General features: G+C 39.6%; 1 protein-coding gene across 10 annotated transcripts in view; it reads right to left on the reverse strand.

The window, feature by feature from the left end:
• LAMA2 (laminin subunit alpha 2) overlaps positions 1–13546 on the reverse strand; it is a 475192-nt gene that overhangs the window by 228020 nt on the left and 233626 nt on the right. The window lies entirely within an intron of this gene.

The following is a 13546-nucleotide window of genomic DNA, read 5'->3' on the forward strand; positions in this document are numbered from 1 at the left end:
ATGAATGATACACCACCCTAAGGAAGGAGCCATTACAAACTGCTGCTTTCCTGTGTGCAATTCCCCCTTCTCTCTGAACCTCTGTCAGAATCTATTGTTGCAGTGCTCCAAATAAGCCATTCTTTCAGGTCCTTTCAGACACGTCTAAATGTTGGAAATATATGAATGCATGTACTTTTTTCTTTGCCCCAAAGCTCTGCTGTAAAGGAGGTAACCATAACATGTGCTATGGCACAGGATTGTTTGGCCCTTATATTCTATTCTCCTCCTTTTAAAAAGAACTAACATAATTGGCTTATAATTATGACATGATTAAAAACCTGGAGCTGTATTTTTTTTCCTGCTGTCTCTTTCCCTCCTCCCCATTTCCAATTCCCAGGCTCAAGGCTAGTTGAGAGGGACTCTGCGTCTGCCCCTCTGGAAGGCTACACTGTGACTTGTAAAGAAAAACATTAAACAGAGGGGATCTGCCTGTAGGAAGTAAAAACAATTCAATTAAAGAGAACATCACAATCTTTTTTCCTACAGGCATATCTATCTGAACTCTGACTTTTTTCAGATTTGTCCATTGCCTCAAATACAATACAAAACAAATAACCTAGAGCCATTTCTTGACCCTCTAATATATTTCCTATCCATATTTTTTAACCATTGCCATTTTTAAAGATGCTGATCATGGCATTCCAGAGAAAGCAGACAACACAGTCTGTTCTTAGGAGCAGCATCAAAACCAAATTACAAATGAAAGTATCAGCTGTTTGACTTAAACTTTCAGAATGAACATGAAATATCTTTTAGAACAGCAAATGCTTCAAGTCAACTGTAACAGAGAGCCCTGGTTTAGAATCCCCTCCCTTCTTTCTGTTGCACTCTTACATGCTTACATGTGAGCATCCCAGTTTCTCCCAAGTACACACACTCTTCCATTCCCTCCTGCACTAAGGGAATGTTGCAAAAAGTGTTGTTCCTAAGGCTCTTTGTTTAATGCATAACCCATCTTTCTCCTCAAAAGGGTGTTCAAGGTGGCTGACATATAAAATACAAGATTTAATAAAATAATAATAATAACCACTGTTGTTTTTAAGGAAAGCTTGGTCCCATGGACTCTCTGACACTGGGTTCCTCGGGGATGGTCCTCCACACTATTTAATGTCTACATGAAACCACCGAGTGAGTCATCCAGAGTTCTGGAGTGCCTTTTCATCAGTATGCCAATGACATAGTGCTCTAGGTCTCTCTTCTTCCCTATCAGGCGGATGTGCTAAACTGGTGCCTGGCTGTGACAATGGATTAGATGAGCCTAACAAATGAAAGCGCAGTAAAGACAAGACTGAGAGCTGTTAGTGTGTGGTCCTTGATGAGTGGAGGGAATTCAAGCTGTTCTGGATGGGGATAAGCTACTCTTGAAGGCTTGTAGTACGGGGTGCTTCTTGATCCAAAGTTGTCACTTGAGACTCAGGTGTTTTCAGCAGCACAGAGTGTCTTCCACTCTGCAGAAGGCTGGAGCCCAACTATGTCTCTATCTGGACAAGGACTGCCTGATTTCTGTAAACTGTGCTCTGGTAATCTCTAAACTAGATTACTGCAATACATTCTGTATGGACTGTCTAGAAGACTGCCATTAAGGCAAAAAGTGGCAGCCAGATTGATAACAGGAACCACAAAGTCCAAACATATGAGACCAATTCTGGGCCAATTGTATTGGCTGCCTATGTGCTTCTGAGCTCAATTCAAAGGGCTAGTTTTACCCTATAAACCCCTTCATGGTTTGGGACCACAGAGCATCTCTCCCAGCTGCAATCTACCTCGACATGTTGATCAGAATTGGGACTCTACCTCTGCTTTCTTTGTTATCTGCATTTTATAGTGTATTTTATATACTGTTGTAAACTACCCAAAGGACTTTGACTATTCAGTGGTATAGAAAAAAAGGAATAACAAATTGAAAACACTTTAAAAACACACAGTCTAATAACAATAACAAATTGAAAACACATTTTAGAACACACAGTCAAACAAAATAAGCAATTAGAACCCCTGGGCCTTATATGCTGGAGACCTTCTTGAATAAAGTTGTCTTTGCCTGCCAATGGAAGGTCAACCTAGCTGGCCTCCTTTGGCACACTGTTTTAGCACTTGGGAGCAAACACTGAAATACCCTTTGTTGTGTTCCCACCAAACGAGTCTCCAGTCAGGGTGGGGCTGAGAAAAGATCTCGGCACCTGGAGGAGCTCGTATCTGCAGTCTTTCAGATAGCTTGGTCCCAAATTGTGTAGGGATTTTCGATTCATAACCAGGACTGGAAATAGCAAAGTGGTTACAACAAGGAAGTCACATACTTGCTGTAGCACTCTGGGACAGCTGAAGTTTTCAAACAGTATTCCAAGGTAGAACCACACAGAGCACATGACAGCAGCAGAAGCAGAAACAACATGATACCTTTGAGTATTACTCATCATTCAGGATTCCTTGCCTAGCCTTCCTTTTTGTACAAAGTGTCTGAATGAAGAAGACCAAAAATGATGAAAATGAAACCAGATTTTGAAGACAATAGACCATATTTGTATGCTATGATAAACAATAATTATTTCAATTCATATCAATTTTCTATTTATCATCATCATCAAAACCAACAAAAGCAACAAAGCTTGGGCTACTGTAAGCCTCAGTTGAGCTTATAGGGTTTCATTATTATTCCTCAGCAAATACAGAAAAAAAAATCCATCAACAGAAGTAGATTTTTATTCTTAGAAGCTTTGACTTTTTTTTCTGTGGGATTATGCTCCCCAACCAAATATATACGGATAATTTTTTTGAGGGGTGGGGGACATTTTCACCCAAAGTGAAACAATACTAATATCAAATATATAACTTCTGTGCTCTTTTCTCCTCATACCCTGAGCTATAAAATTTAAATATCAAAATGGATTTTCTCTCTCTCTTAGAAGGTCTAAATTTTGACCTGCTCAAAGGAAATGCAATAATTGAAAAAGGCAATAAGAAATTATTGTGTTAAAATTGACACAAAGTGCACAGTCAGGCTTTGCAATGCCTACAGTAGAAAGGAAGATTTTTCATTCATCTGAAAAACTTATGATTCTACAAGCAGTACAATGGTATAAATACATGTAACTCGCATTCATCCAGTGATAAACAGGTCTGGCTTCATCACAAAGCAAAACTGCAGACTGGCTGAGGTCCCCTTGATGGGATGGAAGAAGCATTTTTGAATTTCCTTCCATGGTTACTGGTCCAATTCCATTCCTACCACCAGGAAAGTAAGTGGTGATATACTCAGGCTTGTTGTAATTGGAAACCACTTGGAGGAAAGAAGTCCACAAACAATACTTCTTGCGCGTGAATTGCAGTATGCAAAAGCACTTTCCAGTGGCAAACACAGGCTGGTGCATTTGGGTAAGTGTTTGCTGAGCCCAAGTCTCCAGGGGTTAGTAGGAGTCTACCTTTGTGTTAGGCGGTGGCAGGGGTGGGGGTGGCAGCAAGGGATGAAGCAGAAATAGTGGTGGAAATAATGTCATACACTGTTAGGTTTGGCTTGACAATCCAGACACAGTACTGGCACTAAGCACACTTTCTGACTGTTAATGTGAGTACAAAATTAAATCATGTCGTCAAGGGAATCCACTCTTTTAAATCAGTATGATCTGACTAGATTTGCATCCAACTTCACTTTAGATGCCCACATAATCTCCTTAACTAGGGACATAACACACATTTGCTCAGTGTTCGCCCAGGTGCCGCAGTTCTTTCCCTCACTTAGATGCTTAAGCCCTAAGAAATGAAAAGAAATGGTGGAAAGATCATCCTTAAAATGTAAGATTGCCCTTTTAAAAAATTATCTCCCTGGTTTTAAAGGCATACACTGCAACGAGTCTTGAAAGGACTCAAGTTTTTATATATTGAGAATTCAAGGAACTTCCAAGTATAATCAAACATATTTTGATACTGCATAGCTCAGTGCACAGTAAGTGGGAGAAATCCCTATAAAAATGGCAGTCTTACTGATGAATAGGCTGCCAACCTCATCCCAAATGGTCCGCCACCTGAGACAGAGAACTGAATGGAGAACAATCCACCTTAACAGATGGGCAGCAAGTATGCATGTGCCTCGTGTGAGTTTCAGGATGCACAGATGGAATGTCTGAACATCTGTTTGCTTTAATTTACGCGCTTATGTTTTAAGAGAAAGTTCCATCATTACTCTAGCCCCGGGTTGGATTAGCATTTTCAGAAATAACAAATACCAACTGAAAAGTCATAAGAAGGCTTGTATATGCATTGGCTGAATTTAGGGAAAAAGGCAAAGGGAGAAATGTAGAAATGAATTCTAATAATGCCCTTACCATGGAAACAACAAACAGGAATCTTATAGACTTAATGTAAATTTTCAGCTACTATTACATATTTTATTTCTGCAGTACTCCCATTTCTTAAACAAGGCATGAATTTAAAAGGAATTCTCTGTCTGTAAGAAGAACTTTCTCTGGAGTTAGCATGACAGCAAAGATGCGAAGAAAAAAAATAGGAGTTTTTTCCTTCCTCTGTTTGAACAGCATATAGAACTAAGACCTTTCTTAAAACCACATGGATATTTTCTCTATAACAGTTTTATGGAGGAAATCCCATTCCTCAGTGCCAGCATTAGAGAACTCTGTATTTAAAGCAAATACTAAAAATCTGCCAGCTCTGTTCCAGATTGGAACACATTATGAATGACATACAGCTAGTCCCTTTCCAATGGGCAACACTGAGAAATGCCCTGAACCTCTTCAAACCAAATGTGGCCACTATCTTATAAAGGTCTGTTGCTTTGCAAACTGCTCATGTCTCTCCAACAGCAAGGAGAAAGAAGGTTCAGCACATCAGGTGAGAAACAGAGGTATGAGACAGATAAATTAAACATGAGCGGGGGAGGCTTGTGGGATGCCTCAAAGATGTGGGACACAGATGTGTGAAGAACAAAAGCTAGGCCATATTGTTCATGTTTAGTATGCGTTATGGTTCTTCTAGTCAAGTACTGTGTACATTCTATGACAACAGCTGTGCATAAGCACCAGCCCACACTAATGTTACTCTCCTACTGAGGCTGATAAAGTAGTAGCTATCCTATGAACACATTACAATTGCATAGCCAAAGTTACAGGTGAACCAAGGCCTTCCCTTCTCCCCATTTAAGCTTTTAACTCAGATTCACCCTGGTTGTACCAAGATCTTTTAATAATCACTGTTTGAGCATTATACCTGAAAAATGCTGGTCTTTATTTATCTCTAAACAAACACCCACATCTATATTGTGCTATTAGCATAGACCTATAATATATAATATTCACACATTCGCGCGCGCGCGCGCTCTCTCTCTCTCTCTCTCTCTCTCTCTCTCTCTCTCTCTCTCATAGAGCTTTGACTCATGAGCAGCATAGAAAAGTAATAAATCAATACATTTAACAGAGTATAGTGATAAAAAACATTTTGTAATAGTTGTGGATGATTACAATGATCCAGAACAATAGTGGAGATATTTAGAGCCATATCCTTTAGGACAGGGGTAGATAGATTTCACATTTGCAGGATTCTCTTTATTGCTCCCTGCACTCTGAACACCAAAGTTTACTAATTAGAGCCAGGTGCAATTAGGGTCTCAGGCAGGGAATGGAGTGCTTGAGATATAACCAGTTATATCCTGCATTCCATGAGCCACACAATGGGATGCCCTTGATATCCAAGTACAGATCTGCATCTGTTACCAGAGATCCAAAAGGGCTAATTTAGGTGGGAAAGCATGCTTACCTTCTGATCTCCTGCTCCAGGAATTTTAATAGCCACTGCTATAATAACTTTGTTCTTTTTTAACTTTCCTATGTTGTCATTCCAACATTTATCTAGTGAATTCATCAGACCAATTATGTAGTTGGTGGGAAAAGCAGCATCTGTTATACTAGGCACAATCAGAAAATATTCAAGATAAGTGTTGCATTTTGTACCCCAACAGTGCCTATTTTAGCAGTCAGTAAAGCCACCTGATCACTTATTACCTAATCATGCCTTATCTGGCATGAATAAAATTCTATTCCTCAAAAGTTTGCACATTACATTGTGAAGATTTATTATTTATTGTTGTAAGCCGCCCCGAAGCTTTGGCGAATGGGGCGGCATAAAAATGTTTTAATAAATAAATAAATAAATAAATAAATAAATAAATAAATAAATAAATAAATAAAGATTCTTAGGTCCTAGTAAAAAGTACAGTTTTATTGACACTGTATTTTGTATTCCTGGATCAAGGTGACTATCTGAGTTTTGATCTGCTCAGATGCTTCAAACTGCAAAGCTAAAAATCAAGATGAGCAGCAAGGTTCTGTTGGTATAATATATCTTAATCATATATTTATGCTGGCTTCATACTGGGTTAGGCACAGCTGAATCATTCTTTTGCCCTTTCCTTTAGTGCAGCAGCACACAAGTGCCACATGTGGGATATGGATTCTTTCCTCATGTAGTGCATTCTTATGCAGGCAAGACTATCTGTGGAAGGGTAATCCTCATAAACCCCGTGTTATGCATGAATTGCCCTTGTTCTTTGTCCTTAGGACAAAGATGCCTAAAATGTACTAGTTGCAGTTATCCTTTTGATCAAAATCATCATTTCCCAAGGAGTCCTACATTTGAAGTCAATGAAGAAAACATGCATTAAAATGAGGCTCATTGTTCAGTTCAGCTGAGTTCATTGTTCAGTTCATAATGACAATTCTTTCTTTGGGGAAGACAGAAGTTTTTCAGTATCATGTAAAAAGCATTTGTAAGTTTTCTTACACCACAGAGAGTTCTGTGCCTTTCTTTGCTGAGATCCAGTATTACCAGGCTATTGTTCTGTGCACAGAACAATATTATATTATTTGGAAGAAATATAATCGTATTCTGATGGTGGCTTAACAAGAGAGAACACACAATGGAGGCATTTACTTATTCTGCCAACCAATCCATAAATAAATACATTAGTAAAAATTAAACTATGTTTGCAGTCATTTTTGGAATTTAGTGAAAATGTAATCACACAATTGGATTGTCCTTGCAGATCTCAGATTCATGGTGAATATGAATCCTGCAGTGCTGAATAAAGCACTCAAGGAATGCTTGTTTGACCTGATATTTCAATCTGGAAGGGGAATGTAATGTAATCTTATTTAATAATGTACAGTATAGACCAGTGGATTCTAGGACATTCAGGAGACCTTTTCAAACAATCATTGCAGACATAGCCAATCACACACACATATATCCTTGAATCAATCCAGTGTGTAATTTGTAGAAGTGGACAACTACAGTTCATACCTGTTCACAGCCACTGCACATTTTAAATTAAGAAGTATTCTAATTGCACACAGGATAGGAATTAATTGACAAAAATACTGGGGTTGATTTAGATGGGAAATGTATTGCCTAAATTTGCCTTCTGTGAAATTTAACTTAAACCTAATAATATTATGCATGCATAAGTGCAAATTTTATGCATATTTATATACTGTCAGCCTTCACCCTAAATACTTTGTGTGCCTATAGACAAATAATGCTGTCACCACCAGTCCTCTTTTAAGAAAGTTGTTCTTTAAATTCCAGAAGGAAAATTCAATCACGTTCTGACAAAATTGCTCTCTTATAGATAAGGCAGCAGAACAATACCAAGAAAGCTAAAACAAATATACTTCACAACAGAAAAGTGGCAAAGTTGTCTTTCTCTCTTTTCCCATACAGATATCCTTGAGCCACACATGACTGCCATTTTTAGATATTAACTCTGAATGTACCCATCTAGTATATAATTAGATTCTGGCCCCAAACTTGTTCTCTAATTCTCCCAGGTGGAGATGATATGCATGCAATATACCCACACACTGTATTACTGTGGTGATGGGTAGGCCTGAATTAGCCCTTGGAAACCACCCAGTCTGGCAAAAAATAATGCTGACAGCTGTGATACTGCTACAGAATATGCCAGGTTTTTCTCATTGAAGGGTTATTAAAAATCCACTAAGTGCTTCATCAGAATTATAAATATTATCCAAACCCCCATCTCATCTTGAAAGTGGAAAAATGGAACAGGACAAACTCACCAGCTGCTGGATAGAATTTCCCCTCCCTTCCTGCAGCAGTTGTTTTGGTCCTAATAAACTATAATTCAATAATTAGAAGTCAGTTAAACAGATCAGGGAGGTACAGCATTACAGGAAGACATTGCCGATTCTTATAATTTAAAAGGGAAACAGTGGGGTAAAGGTTAATGTTGTTGTTCATAACAAAATAGGGATGTTTCTGTTCATGCTTTTGTCTCTTGACCAAATGGCTTCATAATCAAACTGATTAAATGATCAGAAGTTCTCCACACTATTAGTATTTCCCATCAGAACGGGAAAAAGAAAGTTAAGATCTGTGTAGATCTTGCTGTCTGCCCCGAGAAAAACCCTTAATGCTCTGGGAATACCCTTCAGCATATAAGTGGTGATGAGAAATACTAAATAACATTTGTATACGCTGAGGTACAGCCCTGGTTTTAAAATCGGATATAATGCTTCATCCCAGCACAAATTAAGTCCTAGATCAACAGTCTGATGTGACTAGATACACTCTTGTTAACGAAAGATCCGCATGTGTCAAGTTAAAAATTGGCTGCTGCAGTAACATCAACCATAATCAAGACAAATACTATAAATGCTGCAGTATTTATTAAATAAGAAATCAGTAGTAAAATATAAAAGTGTAAATTAAATTAATTTAACCAAAAGCATGTTTAAATAAAAAAGTTTTCACCTGAGTCTTAAAAGAAAGAACAGTAGCACCAGGCGTATATCCCTGGGGAGTGAATTCCAGAGTCTAGGTGCCACTGCTGAAGCTGCTCTCCTCCTAGTCCTTTCCCCTTTGATTTCAATAGGAGAGGGCATTCAGAGGAGGACTTCTGAAGAGGATCAAAGTGGATGGGTAGGAATATATGGAGAAAGGTGCGCCCTCAGGTATTCCGGTTCCAAGCCGTTTAGGACTTTATATGTCAAAGACAACACTTTGAATTGGGCTCGGACTGGAATACGGAGCTGATGGATGACTGGTGTAATATGTTCTCACCATCCAGTCCTTGTAAGCAGCCATGTCACCATGTTCTGTATTAGTAGTAACGTCCAGAACATTTTCAAAGGTTGCCCCACATAGAGTGCATTACAGTGGTCCTGGCAAGAGGTTACCAGTGCATGGATCACTGTGGCAAGGCTATGCTCATCTAAGTACAAATCACCTGAAGCTGAAAGAAGGTGCTCCTGGCCACCAAGTTCACCTAAGCTATGAACTTTATCCAGGGTAGGTTGAAAATTTCCTAGCTGGAGTCTGGGAGTGCCCACCCACAGGACCTCTGTCTTGTTTGGTTTCAGCTTCAATTTATTGGCCCTCATCCAGCCCATTACTGAGTTCAGGCGCCAGTCCACTGTCTAACGAGGGTCAGATGAAAAAGTGAGGTAGTGCTGGTACACTGATGACACCTCAGCCCACACTTCCGGATGACTCACCCAGATGTTGAAAAATATTGGGGAACAGTATCACACCCTGCAGTACTGCATGATGCAGTTGCCATGGTGCAGTCCCTCAGTACTACCATCTGCAACCAGTCGGCTGAGTAGGAGCAGAACCACTGCAAAGTGGTGCCACCCACTCCCAACCCAACCAGCCATTTCAGAAGGATATCATGGTCAATGGTCCTGAAAGCCACTGAAAGCTTCAGGGGAATCAACAGGGTGTCACTTTCCTGTCTCTCTCCTGGGAAAAGTCATCCCACAGAGCAACCAAGCTAGTCTCTGTCCCAAAGCCAGGTCAAAAACCCGACTGAAACGTTTAGATAATCAGTTTCCTCCAAGAGTGCCTGGAGCTGCTGGCCTACCATCCACTTGATCACCTGTTCGTGTTAGTGCCTGTATGAAATAGGGTCACCACAGCACACAAGGCTCTTCTCCTGGTGGGCTCCAGACTAGTGGAATCTGTGTGGAACCACCAAAAAATGTCCTCTGCTGACCTGAGTGGGTGGGCAGGTCAGTAAAGGAGAAGGCTCTCTTTCAGGTATATTGGCCCAAATGCTTCTGGGCTTTGTATGCCAGTACTAAAACCCTAAACCTGGCCCAGTGATGAACAGGTAGCCAATGCAATTCCTCTGACAAGTAAGCTGAATACTGAAAGGGGCCAGCTGCTGCATTCTGAACTAACTGCAGCTTCCAGGGCAGCCTTGAGGGCAGCCCCTCACAGACAGCATGGCCATAACCCAGTTTTGAGGTTACCAGTGCCTGTATCAGGATAAAGCATGGCAGGTTTGTCTATTCAGCTTAAACATTAGTTAACCATTATAACTGAAAGCATAGTTTTCTCTGCATTTCTTTACACAGTTAGAATAAAGTCAATCTCCCAAGTCTGAACATGATGGGAAACTGATTTATTGATAACTGAATGGTGAAGTTCTCAAGCTCCTCTCCTCATGTGCTAGGAAGAAGGATCATTCTTCCAGCAGTAAACTGCTGTTTAGCAATACATCTGAACCAGGCTGACCTGAATATTACTCATACTTAAGAGAATAACATTCTTTATCCCATGATGAACAGCTTGCAGCTTTATTGCTACAAGCATTTTCCAAGTCTCTCACACATGGCACTACATATGTACATGGAACAGCTGGCCAACTAGTCATTTGTGGCCAAAAAATCACAGGTTGCCTTTCATAAATCGACCTCAGCTTTATTTTTGATGCTGGTTTCAATCTTAATGTTTACATCTTTAAAAGTAAAACAACATTACTTTACAAGGATATGAGACTTGTCTATGTAGATGCTTAGCATCCATCTCCCAGGAGTGAACCAAGAAACAGGAATAAAACTCTCCTCACAGTTTATCATTGGTGGATGAAGGGCTATGCATGCATCTCCTCCCTTCTGGAGACTTCAGAAGTGAGTACCTGGACCCCAAGATTCTCCCACTGGGAAAGAATCTGTTAATTCAACTGTAAAAGTCCCGGCACCTTCAGTTTATGGCTTGGGGATAATTTTGGGAACCTGCTGTTGGCTAAAGCTGAGAATACAGGGCTAAATCAACCAATGGTCTGGCTCAACATAAGGCAGCTTCATTTCCAGAAGACGGCACGCAGGGTACATTCACTCTTTCCTGTACAAGCAACCTAGAAATCAGCTGACCATTAGCTTCAGCTTTGAATCTTAAAGGGAGAGAGTTGAGCTAATAGCTTCGGTGTACAGATTGAATTACTGTTCCACAGCCAGATTTCCACCACATTAAAGTGTAGCATATAGTGTCACTTGGAAACTATTATCTCCATTTTCTCTTCCCTCACTATACTACTGCTGTGTTTTACCAATGAAAGCATCGCATGCTAATGGTGAGCAAAGTGGTCTCTTGCTGAATACACCACAGTTTTGAATTATTTGGAATGAAAGAGAATGCATGAATGCATACTAATAACAATAATTATTTTTGCAGAAGCAGGGCTGATAGATCTGCAGCATCCATTTCATAAATTGACCTGACGTAAAATATCCATTACTCTTGACTGAAGTTACCTATTTTAAGGTTAAATGTATTTCAAGAGCGAGTAAGCAGGAGAGAGTGGAAAATCAAGCCGCCCTGTGCAAGGCCAGAAACAGCAGCTTCTATTCATGAGACTCTTTAAGGTGTCCCAGTTACCTGTACTAAAGAAACAAATGCATAATGTAATGATACTATACTATATAGTTATATGTCATAATCTCTCAAGCAGTTTTCTTAACCATCATATAGCAGAAAAGTAATGCACAAGGAAATACACATTCAAGAGCAAGTTATAAAGCTATATGGTACTGACAGTTCTTTATTCTTTGTTACAAGAAATACTCATATTAGTTCTATAATCCTGCTTGCTTGCTTGCTTGCTTGCTTGCTTGCTTGCTTGCTTAACAAGGACAGAGTCCACAGCTTGGGAGTGTTCCTTAACCCGGAGCTGTCCTTGGAAGCTCAAGTGACTGCAGTGGCAAGGAGCGCTTTCCTTCAGCTTCGGCTAATCTATCGGCTGCGTCCCTACCTGGAGGAAGATTGTCTAGTGACAGTGACACATGCATTGGTTACTTCCCGGTTGGATTTCTGCAACGTGCTCTATGTGGGGCTGCCCTTGAAGATAGTCTGGATACTTCAAATGGTGCAAAATAGAGCTGCCAGGTTGCTGACAGGGACTGGGCATTATTCTCATATAACCCCAGTCCTCTGTCAACTTCACTGTCTTCCCATCGAAGTCCGGGCTCAATTCAAGGTGCTGGTTATTATCTATAAAGCCCTTAATGGGTTGGGACCCGGATACCTAAAGGAATGTCTTCTTCCATATTTGCCATCCCGCCCCCTGAGATCGGCAGCAGAGATCCTCCTCCGGGAACCCTCCGTGAAAGATATTAGGAGGCAAGGTACCCGGAGGTGGGCTTTCTCTGCGGTGGCGCCCCACCTATGGAATGCAGTCCCCAGAGAGGTCCGCCTGGCACCATCATTATTTGTCTTTCGGTGCCAGGTTAAGACCTTTTTATTTCAGCAATATTTTAATAAGTTTTAATATTGTTTCTTATATGTTTTTAACTGAAGCCAGTGTGGGTCTGTAATTTATTCATGTTATATTTTATGTTATTTCATCTATGTAAGTCGTCCTGAGGCTTTCGCGATAGGACGGCATATAAATATTCTAAATAAATAAATAAATAAATACTTTCTTTGTCATCATAAATTTTCCCATCTCAGATTTGTAGCAGTGTAATTCATTCTCCAGAGAATGAACTAATATTTGAATTTTATCTATTTTCCAATTGATCAACATGCTAATTTACATAAGATTGAGGTTGCAATTCTATACCCACATACCAAAAATAGGTCCCATTTAACTGAATGGACCATACTTCTTAATATATTTGGATAGCATTGTACTATTAAAGCCCTAAATGAAAGTTTGGTGTTATGTTCCTTTGTATTCTTGCTCCTTCATTTAGCTGTGGGCATTTCAGACTAATTTGCAGATGACTATAACCCTTTCTACCACTCAAAAACGTAAAATGATGTGACAGAACTAGCTTCAAACCACTCCAGAATACATTTACATTAATTTCAAAAGAGGGCTTTTCCCCAAAAAGGGACTTTATACAAGTTTTATTATATTTTTGGAATTTTTATAATTGTTTTCTTAAAGATTGTTTTATAATTCAATTTAGGTTCAGTTATCTAGTCTGTTAGATTCAAGTGTCACACATCATGTTTACAAAAATATGTACTGGTATCAGATTTAGAACAGACTGACTGAAATCAACATGCTTTACATTTTTTACGTCTATGTTCTAGCTTACACAAGTGCATCTGTACATCCTTCTGAGCTAGTGCACATAAACTGGCAAGTTTTGATTGGGTTTCTTCCAGATTTAGTTATACTTGCTGTAAACCTACTTAAATTAATGGGACCTGACTTAACAACTGAAAGCAGTTGTCCTATTTATGA

The sequence above is a fragment of the Varanus komodoensis genome, unplaced genomic scaffold (assembly GCF_004798865.1).
Source record: "Varanus komodoensis strain SLA01 unplaced genomic scaffold, ASM479886v1 scaffold1, whole genome shotgun sequence".
Classification (NCBI taxonomy): Eukaryota; Metazoa; Chordata; class Lepidosauria; order Squamata; family Varanidae; genus Varanus; species Varanus komodoensis.